Source organism: Corvus hawaiiensis, chromosome 24 (genome assembly GCF_020740725.1).
Source record: "Corvus hawaiiensis isolate bCorHaw1 chromosome 24, bCorHaw1.pri.cur, whole genome shotgun sequence".
Lineage (NCBI taxonomy): Eukaryota > Metazoa > Chordata > Aves > Passeriformes > Corvidae > Corvus > Corvus hawaiiensis.
In genome coordinates this window covers 7130262-7143922 of record NC_063236.1, presented here as the reverse complement: position 1 = coordinate 7143922, position 13661 = coordinate 7130262, and the positions used below count along the sequence as shown (strand labels likewise).

Here is a 13661-nt window from a genome sequence, read left to right as displayed (position 1 = left end):
AACTTTCCAGTTAAATTACAAAACAGTGCTCTGAACATGGAAAAACATGCAGGAAGAAAGCCTGTGGGATGCCATATGACTTGATTTGGACAAGAGGTAAATTTAAAAAATAGTGCATGGGCAGAGTTGGCAACAGATCTAGACTCAGAATTTTGACCTGTTACTGAAAAAGCAGCATTTCAGATTTTAGATAGGGAGTTGTTTCTCTAAGTTGTGTGGCTGAAGAAAACAAGATAAATGTGAGTAAAGATCTGTGAGAAGTTTCTGGGAAGTCAGTCTTTTTCCTTGGATGTTTTTGGTAATATAACTTGCACCAGTTCCTTGTGCCCCTTAGTGCCTACCAGGTGAAGTTGGGTGACGATGTGTTGGCCAATATTTTCTTTCACACATAACCTGGATAATGTAATGGGAACTCTGTCAGGAATTTATGAATCAAAACAAAGCTGTAGAATGCTGCCAGAATGGGGGAGGACAGACATAGAATTATAAATGACAGATTGGGGAAAACCTCTAAAACAGTAGGTATAACTTAATAATAGCATAGAAGATCATGGATTTGTGTAGGAATAATCATCATCACAGAGGCAGCATTGGGAGCAAATGGCCAGGTAAGGTCTGCAGTGAGGAATTTGGGAGATGCTGTGAGCTGAGCAGAAAATGCTGCAGGGAAGGAGGCAACCCCTGGTTAATGTGGACAGGTCCCAGTTTGTGGGTGACCACGACAACCAGCACTCACAGCCCCTGTGGGATTCTGCTCCCCAGGAAAGGTGGGGACCACTAGGGGACAACCCAGACCAACTTTCAGCTCTCTGATCCCTCTTGGAGCTGTAAACATGAGATAATTCCAGGATATCTCCTGCATATGTCCTACATATGTCTCAAGTCTTTACTGTGAACTCTGAAAATACTGCAAAGAATAATATAAAAGCACAGCCCAGATGAGGTGGTATCAGAATGTAGGAAAAAAGCTTAGAATGTAGGGGAAAAAATCCAAATGACAAAAGCTGGATGAATCTGGAAAATTGCTCCTTCATAGATTTGTGATTAGAATACTGCTTTCTGTCTTTCTTTGGCTGTCCTCTTTGATTGCTCAGAAATGTGGGAAGTCTAAACCCATTTCCTTGATTCTTAGTCAGTAGTAGAATGTCTTTTTCCCAGCTCTCCCCTGCACTTGCAGGCCAGGTAGGTAACTTCTCGTGGATGCTTGTGGAAGGTGGTGATTCAGGATGCCTTGGAAAATTACTGGTGCTGTTCAAAAGCTGTTGGAAATCGCAGGATTTCTGGTGCCTCTGATGCTGGCCTACATCTGGCTTACTTTTGTGACTTTCACAGGTCCTTGAGTATTAAGCACTTCTGCTGGAATTGAGGTGGTGTGGGAGGGTCACCATTCCCAGATCACCTGTTTGTCTTTCCACCCACATCTCTTGGGTGTTTCTGTGCCTGCTGCTGTCACAGTCGTGCCCTATTGCAAACACTTGGGGAGATACAGATGTCTTCTGGCCCAGGATGTTTTAATGCTTTTAAGGGAAAAATTGTTATTTTAGTGTAAAAATGGGACCATCCACCACCCTGTCCTGACCTGATGACTGCCAGCTTCTCCATATCCTGCACAGGGAAGGACATGGATGGGGTGGGTTTAGATCAGATGTTAGGAAGAAATTCTTATCTGTGAGGGTGGGCAGGCCCTGGCACAGGGTGCTCAGAGCAGCTGTGGCTGCCCCAGCCCTTGGAATGTCCCAGGCCAGGTTGGACAGGGCTTGGAGCAGCCTGGGACAGTGGGAGGTGTCCCCGCCCATGGCAGGGGTGGAACAGGATGAGCTTTAAGGTCCATTCCAACCCAAACCATTCTGTGGTTCTACAATTCTACGACCCCATCAAAACAATGCTTATTATTGAACATTTTAAATTATTTTTTTTTTCTGAGCAGTAACTTCGGTGTCAGTTTTTGGTGGCTGCAGTGAATTCTGGGCTGAGTTCAGATATCAGGGTACTCTTGGCCCTGTATTACTGGTAAGATGTTGACCAACATTTAAATGTGTATTGAGTCCTGTCCGATAAACCTGGCACTTTGCAGTGTCCCTATCAATGCCACTTTGCGTAGCAAATATTTTTCAATCAGTATCATCTGTCTTGCAGGTTTTGCTTCTTCCAGGATAACAAACCCCTCCTCTGTTTGCAAGAGTTTTTGCTATTTCCAAGAGTTGAAAACTATTTACTGATGCAGCCCCAGTAAAAAGAACCATACGGTGAATTAAGATCCTCCAAGGAGGAATATGGCTGGAAGCAGCTCAGGTCTCTGCACTGAGCTGTTAAAGCTGAGCTTCCAAGTTTCTAATCAAAATCTGAAACCAGATGGAAGTAAAATGTGAGGAATAATATGAAAAATATGTTGCTGAGAAGATCAAATGGAAGAAAGAAAATGAAAATGCTCTCAATTGACTGCAGGGTTCCTTCAGAAGCAGCTTTGGAGGAGTCACCTTCTTCATCCTACACCTTTATTTTGTCCCTTGGTGCACCCAGGTGAAGCCAAGTGGAGCCTGTGGAGCTGGGGCTTTGCCACAGTGCTCATGCCAGCACTGAAGAGCTCAGGTTTTTTGTGTTACTAAATCAGATTTAGGAATCTAATGGGTTTTCTGTGCTCTCCAAAGGCTCTCCCTGCAGTATCCACCTGAAAGGACAATAATTGAAGTTGTCTGCTCTGCAGGTAACTCTGTTCTCATTTCTTTATTTGAGGCAGTATGATGGCTTTCTCTGAAAAGCAAGGTTTAGAAGGACCTGAAACCTCCTGAAGATCCAACAATTTAAGAAGGAGAAGGGAAAATAAATAATTAAATCTCTCTGACAAGCAAGATGTGTCCTTATTCAGAGAACAGGAATACCATTCTTTCCTTCTTTGGGGAATACATGAACAGAAAAATGAACCCGGAGACAATAACATAAGAGTGTTGTCAAAGTATTCCAAAAAATAACTGAGACTTGTGCAGATGCCAAGTCTAACTTTGGCTGATTCTCTTTTTTAGGAATGTTGTAGAGCAATTTTCTGAATTCTATTAATATAACAAGCAAACAGACTTTGGATGCTCTGGATCTACATTGTGGGAAGTAAAGGTGATTTCTTGGAGATTTTATAGAGGCCAAGAGCCTGTGTGCTCTTGAAATATGAACTTAAATGTTACTTATAAATTAAAAGATGGTTAAAAGTTTGGGGAAGGGAAAGAGGGATGCAAGGCCTATGGAATATGCTGATAATGGTACAGGATATATGCAGCCCATGATGAGGGATGATTACAATGATAAATTCTGTATATTCCAGCCATGGCAGAGAGGATGGAAAGGGGTGGTCTGTCAATGGCTCTAAGTTAATTACTTTCTGTAGCACTTTGCCTCCTGCTACAGCAGCTTTGTTTGAAAGTACATTGCTGTGTTCTTCAAACTTCAGATGAGACTGAACTCTTTCCATCACTGAAGTGCATTTGTCTTTCCCAGATATGGTTTCCCAGACTCCTGGTAACACTGGTGAGGTCCAATACAGGAGGCTGAAATGTTTATTTGATTCCTTGCTCATTCCCAGCTCCCTCAGTGTCTTAGATTTATAAGGGAAGAGGCTAAATAGAGGCACAGGTGCTTTTACAGTAGTACCAAAATCCTGTTTAGGTGCTAAAAGCAGCTGGTTTTGACAAGGTTAAGAAGGTTTTTGGGTTTGCTGCTGTTGGCTCAGAGGTCTTCTATTTCTTATCTCTGTTTTTTTCCTATTTTCTTTTCCCACCCTGATAAAATGAACCAAGAGCCTTGAAGTTTCCTCCCTCTTTCAGGGACCAGACTGTCCCAAGGGCACCGCAATTCCCAGGTTCCCAGGTTGAGAGCAGAGGGCTCAGCTTTCCTCTGTTACTGCTCCAAAACATCCCTCAGCTGGAGCCTGAGCTGCTGTCTGCAGTGTCAGAGTTGTCACAGAAGATCACCACCATGTTCTGCTGCTTCCATCACACTGGGAAAATAAAAAAAAAAGAAATTTCACTTTCACCTCTGGTTTAGAAAGGAAGGCAATTTAAACACTAAGAATAAACATAAAATGGGGGATGTACAGTTGAAGCACTACCAAGTAATTCCTGCATATTCTGTTTATCTTCTGCTGTTGATTAGACTCACTTGACAAAGGATCTTCTGTGCCTTCCCAGCAAAGATGTGAATGAAAGTAACAGGAATTTAACAATACCAATGAATTAGTTCTTGTGATGTTACCTGTCAGCAGTGGCAGACAAGAAGCTGTCTCCAGATGATTTCAATTTCTCACATCTTCTATCTTCTAAACAGCTTTAGGTAATATCCCAGCAATCAAAGAGGATAGGAAAAGCTGAATAACGGTGTCACCTGAGTTAGGAAATGTATTCCTAAGCATGCTGTCACAATATGACTGCAGGAATAAAGGTTTAATGAACTTCTAATAATACGTGTGTCAGATTTACAGGCATAATTCACTATTTTGGTGTCGTGTGGATGTGTGCATAAAGTACTCAGAGCAATCTGCTGGAGCAGTGAGGAACAAAAATTGATAAAACTCACTTGAAGGTGCTAAAAAGGCAAGGCTGTGCAAGTTGAACAGTCTTCATTCAAAGTGAAGGCAAAGGCAAAAATGCCTTTGAGAGTAGAAATGTTTTGAATGAGAAGCATTACAACTCCACTGCCTTGAGTGGAATCTGCAAACTGAACAAGTCCAAACAACTCTCATAGAAGAAGAAAGGGGAGATCAGCAGGAAGGAGAAAAAAACACCCAAGCAACTGTTAGGAAATGTTGCTTCAAAGTACTTGATGAGGAGAAATTACTAGGAACTTCGGTTTTTAAGGCCTCAGAGGCTGGTTAAGCTCTGGCTGGTGCAGCACAGTGGAGGTGCTAAGAGCATTTTCCTGCTTCCAGTTTCATGCTGCATTTGCGCTTTCCAGCTCTCAGTCCTGAAGTGCTCATCTCTCCCACTAGTTCACTGAATGAGGAGTAGTCTTTAGCTAAATATTTCCTAAAGACTCTTGAATCCTAAAATCTAATGAGTCAGGAGAAAAGTGTTTGAAGAGAGACTTGAGTGATACCTTCCCTTTCTGATCTCCTCACGTCTCTTCTTCTTCTTTCTGGTTTCCATTTCATGATGTTTGAGTAATCTGAGCTGAACCAAATGGTTGGTGTTAGAGATCATAGAATTCCACGGTGGTTTGGGTTGGGAGGGACCTTAAAACTCATCCAGTTCTAACCTGGACACCTTCCATTAGACCAGGTTGCTCCAGCCTGGCCTTGGACCCTTCCAGGGATGGACCAGCCAGAGCTTCTCTGGGCAGCCTGTGCCAGGGCCTCCCCACCCTCACAGGGAAGAACATGAACGTGGCTGCACATTTGCTGGATGGTCCAATTTTTTTTTCTCCCTATAAACAAGCAAAGCACTCCAAGACACCTCCCTGTAGCAGGACATTTCTCCAGGCCTGGCTGTAACCTTGCCTTCTGTCCTGGGCAGGCCACAGGCACATCTCTCAGAAGTGTTCTTTGGTGCAGGACTTTGTCTAAACATTTTCCCACTGGATCTAATCCAGTCTGGGATCGCAACTGTCGTGAGAATGCAACAAATCATTCTGGGAAGTATCTAATTTTGCCCCTATTGGTCAAAGCAATGTTTATGCATGGCCAGAGCCACATGACAGAGGAGAGGGTACTCTTGAACCCTGTTAGCAATGTGTACTAAAAAAATACCAGAGCTCCCAATTTTTTGTATGAGTAAATGGCAAAACTACTGTTTCCTAGTTTGAACAGCCCTTGATTTGAACATCATTGGAAAAAAGCCAGGAAAGCAACTGGAGTCAGCCCAGAAACATATTTTATCCTTGTGGCTGCTTTATTTAATCAAACAAACAAACAAACAAACAAAACCCCTCAATAAACCAACAAAAAAGCCTTTTCAAAATTGTACTTTTTCTTTGAAAGAGTATTTTAGGGCTTTACAATGATGCTTGAGATGTGGTACCTACACAGAGACTGCCAGGGAAATGTGAAACATAAAACAAATGCTGTAAGTGCATGTGGTTTTTCTCATTTTCAATCCTGCCTCAAATAAATAATTGAATAAATAAAGCATTGTTCAGTTCCTCTATAGGAACTTCTTCACATTTCCAAGGTGTCTGGAAAGGCCCAGCCTTGCAGAGAGGTCTCTTTAGCAGTTTTCCAGCAGAGGGGATTGCAGAGCTCTCACACAACCAGGGCAAATGGCCAAGAAATGGATTGTTTCTGTGGGTTGCTCTGAATCCTATGGAGGGGTGGGTTTACCTCCAGCTCTAATTGATGCTTGAGTTTAAAAACAGAGCATTTAATATGTACCTGAGGGAAAGATCTGAGGCAGCTGGGTGACAGAGGCTGTTTCAGGGAAGAGGGAAACATCCTGGCAGGAGCACTGGTGCTGTTGCAGCCTGTTCTGCAGGAGCTCTGCAGGGTAAAATGTGTTTGTTCCCCCAGCCACCACTTCATCATAAGCACCAAAACTGGCTGGGGTGCTCCTGCCTCCAGCTGCCATTTCACTTTAGGGTATTGACAGGGAAGATCTTTTGGGAAGGAATAAAACCTGGTTTGAAGGCTCAGATTGATGGAGCACCCACCCCGTGCATGGTCACCTGCTTGGGGGGAGTCACAGCATCTCCTGGGTGACAATTTGAGAAAGAAATGAAGGTTTATGGCACAAGGTGCAAAGCAGGTAACTGAAAAATATTGCGAAAAATAGGAAAAAATAGAATGAGAGCCGCTGCTGTTGAGGAGCATTTAAAAAATAATATTAATAAGCAAGATCCTGAGCACAAAAGAAAAATAGCTCGTGAAAATAAAAGAGAAATAAGAATGAGATGGAGAAAATTGGCTAAACCAAAACAGAAACTGGGCGATGCTGAGAAAGTGACAGTGTGAAATGTTTGTTGAATCACCTTTGATGCTCAAACACAAGATCCTGTTACAACTGGTTAACACAAACCCAGGGCTGGTTGATGGATGGGAAGATAAGTGCTGTATACTCTGTCTGAAGAATGATGGGTTGTTATGAACATTAAGAATAAACTATTACAATCAACATCATTATTCAGCCCAATGCTGAAGGAGCCAGAGCAGATCCAGTTTGCAAAAATCTCATTTATTAATTTGATTCTCCCTGTTTGCCCTTGCATGGCTTTGATGTTCTGAAGTCGGTGCTTAAGCCTTGCTGCAGATGACAGCTGTATTGGGAGTTATTAATCACCAAATGAATCATTTGTTCATTCACATCAGACAATGTCTAAGCAGTTTGATAAAGCTGAAGGTGATCTGAGTTTAGGGAAGATGAGATGAATAATATTTTTTTCAATTTGTCCCAAATCCATTGTAGATAAGATAATCTGTATCTTAAATTCTCCAAATAAATGTCTGGTTTTTTTTAAAAAAATCAGGAAATTAGGATCTGTAATGTCTTTAACACATTGGTGAAATAGAAGCAATTCAATTTCAAGTGCAAATTTGAAGAAAGTTTTTGGGTTGGTTATACTTGAGCTGCTGGGGACCCCATCTTCCAATTTCAGAAAGAAAAATCTTGTCTTGTAAATTAATTGGATGGTTTAAAATTGAGGGAGAGTAGGTTTAGATCGATGTTATTGAGAAATTCTTCCCTGTGAGGGTGGTGAGGGGCTGGAACGGATTTCCTAGAGAAGCTGGGGCTGCCCCTAGACCCCTGGGAGTGTCCAAGGCCAGGTTGGACGGGGCTTGGAGCAACCTGGGATAGTGGAAGGTGTCCCTGCCCATGGCAGGGGTGGAATGGGATGGGTTTTAATGTCCTTTCCAACCCAAATCATTGCATGATTCCATGATTGTATGAAAATGGAGCATTTGTCAGCAGTGCTGAGCTTATACAGGATCTGCTGCTTCTGGAATGTGTGGCCTTAATTTTCACAGTTCCACTCTCGTCCCTGTGCTGGCTGTGGAAATTACAATCAGAGTAGCTGGTTCCACTCAGGACGCAGCAGGAAGCATTTAACTTCTCCCAGAAACTTTATTGCCGCAGTTCTTCTGGCTCTGAGCTCTCTCTTACTGCAGCAGCAAGGAGGAAGCATAAGAACTCCAACAGCAGGTTGTCAAGAGCAAGCAAACCAAATGTTTGGGGGTTTTTTCTCTTTCCTACGTCAACAATTAGTCACTAATTGTATCAGTCCTTTCAATGCATAACGAGCTGCATTCTGTGTAGGTCACTTGTGCTGATGTGGCCAGGGTGGAGCAAGAAGATGCTATGAGTTAGACACGGCTTTTCTGCATCAGCTCATGGCCTTGTGGCAAAAAGGTTTTCTGCAGTTCAGTGACAGAGCTGTGCGAAGCAATTCGGACCCTGTAGCTGGCAAATAACGCTGCAGGAGCTGCCTGTTGGAGATGGTGTTGGTGCCTGATTGCTCTGATTTGTCTGGGCTCACAACTTGCTGCAGTCACACAGCTGAGGAGTTGTTTGCTTCAGCCTAACAATAACTCTGGCCAAGTTTGTTGTCTTTGGCTTCAGGGATCTGCTTTGGGAGTGCACTTTGAAAGGGAACTTCAAGAACTCTTGACTTCCTAGAACAAGAGAACTGGGCTTCCATCATTCCCCAGTAAACAGTCCCAGTTTAGAACAGCACTTTCCCATTAGATGCTCTTCCTGTGCTACTAATCATCTAAATTTATGGATATGGTTCCAAAATCTCTTTTTTGCTCTCCCTGTCTATTCTGATTTATAGTCTTAGGAAGTTAATGGAGGACAAGGGACTTTTCACACAATTTTCCATTCTGGTCACCTTCACATCTTCATTTTAGCTCATTACAGCTGTTGTGATTCAGAATATTTTTAACAAAGCCTCCAGTTTTACTCTTTGCTAAACAATATTTGTGGCTAAAAATTTCTTATAATTGTTGTCAGTGATGTAAAAGCTTTTTAAAGTTTTGTGCAAAATCTGTCTGCTTGGTTTTTTACTACCTTAATAGGGAAATGTTTTCCATGACTTTCTGAAAAATAGTCTGGACTTCATGTGAGAAAACAAAATAAAAACTTGGTTTTACTTTTATAGGTTTGATACAGTGGACATTGTCTAGCAAACTGAACACACTCTTGTTATTTCCCTTTTGAGCAGCTCCTTCCCATGTCCATCATGTTCCACCCCACTTAAAATGTCAACTCATGGTGTCTAAAGGTTTGGAATGCACATGTTTTTAGACATTTGGGTTCCAGTCTCTGTAAGGAGCCTAGAACCAAAGCAATCCTTTGCAGCTGGTGACATGAACACTTTTCCCTTCCCTTTTCTTCCAGTGCATCATCAATCTAAAAAGAAAATGAATAGAGCTTGAATGTTACTGCAACAGATCAAAATGAATTTTGGAATGAGTACTCAGTTTAGGTCCTAAATCTGACAAGTCCTGTTCTAATTAGAACCTGTAATAAAAGGCTTGTTATTTATTGCTTAATAGACCTGTCACCAGGGAATTGGGGTTGTGCACACTCCTTCCTTCCTGCCACAGCTTAACTTGTTCTCACACTTGGACTGTGTGCAGTAGAACTGGAATGTAACCAAATCAAATGATTCAAGAGGAAAAAGGGAAACGGAACAAAATCCCCAGAGGACACATCTGATCAGTAACAACAGCAGATGTGTTTTCCACAGAGATGCCACGAGCATCTGCACCGTGTTCATCTGAGGCTGAAGGTATCACCTGGGCTGAGGTTATTGCAGAGCTTTCCAGCTGGGTGAGTCACTCCTGCACCCATCACGAGTCGGATCACAACCCAGAGGGCAAGATCTTGCTAAATGCCTGACAGGGACCACTGTGTGTGCTGGATTATGGAAATAGAGGTGATAAAAAAAGAGGCAATCCATGAGTCAGTGCGCTCAGTACAGGCTTGCCTTTTCCAGGCAGAAGGAGCCTTCACACAGGCACTGGAGCAGAGCAGAGTAGATCTGGTGGGGTTTGTGCTGGAACTGGCTGGCAATATTCTATTTAAAAGCCATGTGTGCCTAAGCAATGCTTCAAAAGAAAAAGCCATTTGCATTTAAAGCAGAAATCCATTTCACTGACTTAGACATGAGTAGGTTTGGATTGTTGTTTTTTTTCTCTTTTGATGTAAAGCAAGAAAAAATTGTCCTCCTGAACAGCTTGTCGGAAACACAACAGAATAACCTCCTACTCCATCCTAGCCACTTTAATTGTCAGATTGTAGTGTCCCCATCATTCAGACAGCAAAGATGCACAGCAAAACTTGGCAGCTTCATTGTTCCTCTTCGTGTCTCGGAGAGTTTAGGGAAACCCTCCAAAAGCTATGAATTTCTGATTCCACCAGGAAGTATTTGGTGTTTGAAATCTGGAAGGACAAGAAGGAAAACACAAAGAGCACTGAGGATGTGCTAAGTACATTGTTGAAGTAAAGACACATTGCAGGAGCAGTTATCACTGTGAGGATAAGGACTAAATATATTATCTGGTAATTTGAGGCCAGTGCCTGGGTTCTGCTGTAAAACTGGGCATACAGGAAAGAGGAGATCCTCAGATCCTCTTTAACACCAACCAAACCAAAACCATCAAATTTTCTAACAAGATATTGATCCTGTCAGGATTCCCTTCTGCTGTCTAAAACCAATGGATGCTGTCACCTGACCAGATTAGAAGCTGGATAATTCTGTCTCGTATTTTCTTAGTTTCAGCCCTGTGCCAGGTATTCTGCTGGACTGTTTTCTCTATTTATTAAACTGCTGTATAGTGGTTATTCCATATTTTGTTCTGCTTTGGGCTACATTCAGTGTTCCTTAGATTTTGTTAATTCATTTTCACTTCCTAAAGCAGCTTGGTTGAGGGGTGATACTGAAGTGTCAATGTAAAATCCTTGATGGTTTTACTGACCAAGGGATTCAGGATTGCACGTCAGGCCCAGTGATTTATATCAGGCTGGAGATGCTGTATCAGAACATTTGTACGCACAGAGACACCGACTTCTCCAGAGCAGAGAATTCCTCAGGAAAATTGACCGAGAAAAGTGAAAACACACACACAGTGATTCCAAACCCTGCAAGTAAATTCCCGGAGTGGTTGTAATTGCTCTCCTGAATGTTGTTGCTTACTAAGGAAGAGCTGGCAAGGGTGTGGCTGCTCTTTAATCGAGTGTTTGAACAAGCGATTAGAGAGAGTGGAGCAGCAGTGTCATGTAAGGGGTGAAAGGAAACTGTGAGAAAGCACGACTGTTATGTAAACCATCTCTTGTCTGTCAGTGTCAACATTTCCTGTCTGTATTGGAGCTGAAGTGAAAATAATCACCCAGGCGCAATGAAGTGCAGCCTGGTGGCAGGTGTAGGCATTGGAATGGGCTTTCTGGCATTCCAGGCTCTTGGCATCCAGTCAGCAGCAGGAATGACTGAGTAACCTGTGGGGTTTCAGACGTGTTGTTGCCACCCTCCTGCACCCCCCCTCAAAAAAAGCCCCACCAAACGAATAACAGCAGTGATGAGAGGATGAGTCCCATGCTGGGTGATGGAAACTGATTATGATCCCTCTCTCTAGAGATTGATCTGTTTTCCTCCAGGCAAAATTTAACCTTCACTCCTTAGTCAGACCCGCTGAGCAGGAGTGAAATTGTGGGTATCGGGCATGTGGCATTAGGCTAAAGGTGAAACCAAATTGATCTGATTTGCTTTTTAAATATAAGGATCTTGCTTTTCTTTCCTCAGATTCTAAAGAGAATTTCAGGTTCTTGTAATAGTGACTATGCAATTCTTCCCAAAAAACTCCTTCATAGCAGTCCCTTTAGTTGATCTTATTTTAGATGAAGTAACTTTAATTTTTCTTAGCCATAAATGTTTTCAATCCTTATATTTAGAAGTAGGGCTTTAAGAAGAGAGGAAGATGCTCCATCTTTAGGGAAGCAGTTGGTTATTATGCTTATCTACATAATTAAAACTGGTAGACTTCTTAAGCAGTTGGAAGAGAATTCAGCACACAGTGAGTAGCACTTGTTTCTAAAGCAGTGGAAAAGCTGAGGGCACCAGAGGAACACTTGGAAAATGCAGAGAGCTGTGAGTGAGCAGTTAATGTTGAACAAAGTTGGTCTGTAGAGATCCTTCCTCCCAGGTGTTTCAGTTATTGTCACCTTACACAAAAAGCTGAGCAGGGCATCAGGTCCATCCTCCGTGCTGAACTACAGTCTTGACTCATCATACAGATTCTAATGCAGCTGTTACAAGTGAATGGAACTTACCCGAGTATGGATGGTCCTGTCACTCTTTGGATTCAGCAGAAACAAAGCAAATGAGGCTGATTTTGGTGCCTTTGGCAGTATTTCAGCTCTGTGAGTTGAGCTGTGATGTCACCTGGCCCTTCCATCCCTCACCCCTTCTCTTGCAGTTGTGGGCTAGGTTTGATCACCTGAGATCTCGCTCAGAACCCAGGAGGTTCTTGCTGAGCAGTTAAGTCCTGCAATTGTTTTCTTCTTTCCTTAAAGTGACATCAACAAGCAGATTTCCCCCTCTGCCCTGCTGTGTGGCCTCCTGGTGTGATCTGTAATTGCCATTGTTCTGTGGAAGGGATGGCAGCTCCCAAGATTGCTTTAATTATCATGGAATCCCAGAATGGTTTGGGCTGGAAGGAACCTTTAGGATCATTTTGTTCCAACCCCTGCCATGGGCAGGGATATCTTCCACTGTCCCAGGTTGCTCCAAGCCCCATCCAGTCTGGCCTTGGACACTGCCAGGGATGGGGCAGCCACAGCTTCTCTGGGCACCCTGTGCCAGGGCCTCCCCACCCTCACAGGGAGGAATTCCTTCCCAACATCCCATCTAAATTTACCCTCCTTCAGTTTAAAGCCATTCCCCCTCTATTACAAAGTGTCCTTGTCAGAAGTCCCTCTCCAGCTTTCCCAAGGAAGAAAGGCATCCCTTTCAGGGCTTTTGAAGAAATGCCTTACACATGTTTGGAATTACCAAAGGCATCCAGAAGACACTTTCAATTGCAATTCTCTTATGTCAGTGGTAATGTTAGTCTCCGTAAATCTGGGAGTCCTGAATGAGCAGCAGCTCCATTTTTCTTTAGTCCCATTGTGTCAGGTATGGAAAGCAGTTCTACTGCAATTTGGTACTGTGCTCCATGGCTTTAAGGCCACTGAGGAGCACAGGTGGAAGCCTGCTCCAGTTCCAAGTTTTCCTTTGCCTCAGAGCACTGTGTGTCACTGATGTCCCTCCATCCCTCCTGTGAGGGTGACAGGGAGGTGGCTGCCCCTGCTTCTGTGTTCTGCTGCTGTGTCAGGGCATCTGGTCCCTCTGGGATTGCACTCAAAGCACCCTCAGCCTTCCTTGCCTCCCCCTGCTCCAGAGCAAGTTGTTATTTGGAGGATCAGGACAGTCAGGAGCCCGCCTCCTCCTCGAACTTTCAGATAAGTGATTTTTCATAAAAATATTGCAAATATGTTGCTCTGGATAGAGCCAAACTTTTGCACTGGGACGCTGCTGCCCCACACCATAGAAACTTATCAGAGGGGGGTGAAAACTGGCAGAGCAGTGATGGTCAGAGTGGTGTCTGTGCCTTCCATGTCACGCAGACTGGCACTGTCCCACCAGGAGGCACCTCTTGCCTGGCTTGGGTTAATTCCTCTGGCACTGTTTTACCCCAGCACGTTTTCTCCAGA

At 43.3% G+C, this 13661-nt stretch overlaps 1 long non-coding RNA gene across 1 annotated transcript in view; it reads left to right on the top strand.

Annotated features, from left to right (window-relative positions):
• LOC125337941 overlaps positions 1–13661 on the top strand; it is a 60136-nt gene that overhangs the window by 265 nt on the left and 46210 nt on the right. The window lies entirely within an intron of this gene.